The sequence below is a fragment of the Dipodomys ordii genome, unplaced genomic scaffold (genome assembly GCF_000151885.1).
Source record: "Dipodomys ordii isolate 6190 unplaced genomic scaffold, Dord_2.0 Scaffold158, whole genome shotgun sequence".
Lineage (NCBI taxonomy): Eukaryota > Metazoa > Chordata > Mammalia > Rodentia > Heteromyidae > Dipodomys > Dipodomys ordii.
Window position 1 is genome coordinate 613,904 of NW_012267374.1, and position 3,093 is coordinate 616,996.

Below are 3,093 nucleotides of genomic sequence, written 5' to 3' on the forward strand. Positions count from 1 at the left end.
CTACTTGTAGAAAACTAAAGCTAGATCCTTATATATCACCCTGAACCAGAATCAACTCCAAATGGATCAAAGACCTCAGAGTCAAAGCAGACACTATGAAAACATTACAGGATGGAATAGGAGAAACCCTAGGTATCCTTGGCACAGGCCAAATTTTTCTTAATAGAGACCCAGAAACACAACAAATCAAAGAAAGGTTGGACAAATGGGATTGCATGAAGTTGCAGAGCTTCTGGGTGGCAAAGGACATAGCTAGCAAGATCAATAGAAAGCCTGTGGATTGGGAGAAGATCTTCACTAGGCATACAATGGACAAGGGTCTCATATCTAAATATACTTGGAACTCAAAAACTTAAAACTCCCAACAACAAATCCTCAAAGAAACAACTGCCCAATAAATAAGTGGGATAAAGACTTAAAGAGAAACTTCTCTGAAGAAGAATAAAGGATGGCCAATATACCACATTTTCTTGATCCATTCATGTACTGAGGGGCATCCGGATTGGTTCCATATAAAGATAATAATTTTTTAAATGATAAAAAATGATATGTTAATATACACAATTGAATTTTACTCATCCATTAGAAAGAATAATATTATTATGTCATTTGTAGGGAAATGGATAGATCTAAAACAAATCATGCTAAGTGAGGTAAGCCAAGCTCAGAGAAACAAACACTGCATGTTTTCTCTCATATGTAGAAGCTAGACCTAAAATACAACAATACAACTGGGCATGATAACTTATGTAGGAATATAGAACTCTAGGCATTCACACACAAACAGTCAGAATAAAGGAGAATAGACTTAGGGGAGGAACCCAAAGTTAACTCCTCCAAATATTTAAAATGTCCCATTGCATATCTAGTATATGTACGAGTCAAGCGGAAAAGATCAGATAATGTGATGTTAGGAAAATGAACCCTTAGATATGTATTTTAATGTTTTTTTCTTTCATGCATGTGTTTCTAACGCATTTATAAGATTATTTCTTTGTTGCTTTGTATGTCCCTCCCCCACAGTATAACCCCTGCTTTCACTATATTTGATGTCAGTATAACTTGTGGAGGAGATAGGGAAAAACAAGTCGTTTAAGGATACAGGTGGACCTGTTGCAACAACGAGAAGTACAAGTTGTCATGTCAAAAACGAGCTTTACAATGTTGGTGTGGTGGGGGGGGTGGGGGGAAGGATTGGGACCTGGGGGGGAGGGGGGAGGCTGGGAAGGGATGTGAAGGATAAACAAAGGAAGAGGCTGCAATGCTTGGTAAGAAATGTACGCATTATCCTGCCCATGTAATTGTAACCCCTCTGTACAGTATGTTCACAAATAAAATAAAATAAATTTTAAAAAAAGGAAAGCAGAATAAAGCAGGTAATAAATGCAAATTTACAAAAAGTATGCCAGCCTGGGCATAAAGCAAAACCCTATTTTGAAAATATCAATGCATAAAGGGACTAGAGTTATGGGTTAAGTGGTAGAGCACCTGCTTAACAAGCAAAGGATCTGAGTTCAATTCTCAGTATTGTAAAAATCAAATGAAAGTCTTCAAAATTTAAAAAGGACAGATAAATTTGTCTGCATACAAATCAGAAATGGCTACCTGGCAAATAAGTTACTAAACGTAAGGACAAAAGTCAAAAGACAAATTTGGGAAAGCAATCAAAACTACTTTCCCTAACACACACAAAAAAACTCACAAATCTATTTTTACGACAGCAAGATTATGAAGAGAGAATTCACAGGAACAGAATCCAACTTTCTCTTCAATGCATGAAAAGACTCACTTACAGTAGGTTCATTCCCTCTAAAGTCACACTTTCACATCCTCTTTTTGGTTGTTTGATCATTTGCAAGTGACTTAACTTCTGTGAGCCTCAGATTTTCATATCAATAAGTTGAGCACAGTAGTAGAAATTTACTGCTTATTATAAAGTTACCTGTGAAGATTAAATGAATTGTTATTTATACAGTACACATGACAGTTTGGACACCTACCAAGAACAGCTATATCATATTATGGAAATAAATAAATACGAATTAAAATTACCTACCAAGAACAGTTATATCATATTGTGGAAATAAATAAATATGAATTAAAATTATATGAAAATCCTTTTACTTACCAGATATGCAAAAATTGGGCCATTTGATAATGCACTGTACTGATGAGGGTATGAGGAAACAGGTGTTCTCCTACAGTGCTAGACTCCGTAGAAGGCAATTAGGCCATATCACTACAAGTTATTGATATCATCAGTAGGAATGGGGACAGGAGGAATAGAGGGTCACTAGAGAGGGGGGTGAATATTTTTGAAGTTAGATAACATGTACATGTGAAAATAACACGATACAATCTATTAAAAATTGAAGAGGGCATGAAATTGAGACAAGTACATTGTATGCATGAATATAAATAGCACAATAAAGCAGCTTTGTACAATGAGAAAAAAAAATGTCCCATTGCAGGAAATGGAAACATGGCGGGGCAGGGCGGGGAGTGGGTGTGGAGTTGGTGGTGGTGATGGTGGTGGTGGTAGTGTTTGTTTTTGCTTTGGGTTTGCTTTTTCTTTTTAGGGCAGGGGCAAAGTTGGGCACAGAAATGGATGGAAAAAAGGTAAACAAATGTAGTCATGGTATTCGTATAAATTATGTGGAAAATGAACTATGCTACTGTGGGCAACGACAGGAGGGAAAACTGGGGAAAAATGAAGGAAGGGGTGACATTTTCCAAAAAAATGTGCTCATAATCTGATTTATGAAATGGTAACCTCTTTGTATAACACCTTAAAAACAATAAAATTATATTTTTTTAAACATGACAGTGTACACACTGGGTCATGATGTAGGGAGGGACAAGAGGAAGAGATTAGGAGACAGGTGCCAGTGGCTCACTCCTGTAATCCTGGCTACTCAGGAGGCTGATCTCTGAGAAAGTTCAAAGCCAGCCTGAGCAGATGAATCCTAGAGACTCTGATTGCCACTTAACTAGTAAAAGGCTAGGAATAGAAGTATAACTCAATTGGTAGAATGCCAACCTTAAGTAAAAATGCTAAACATGAATACTAAGCACAAGAAAATTTTTAGTAAA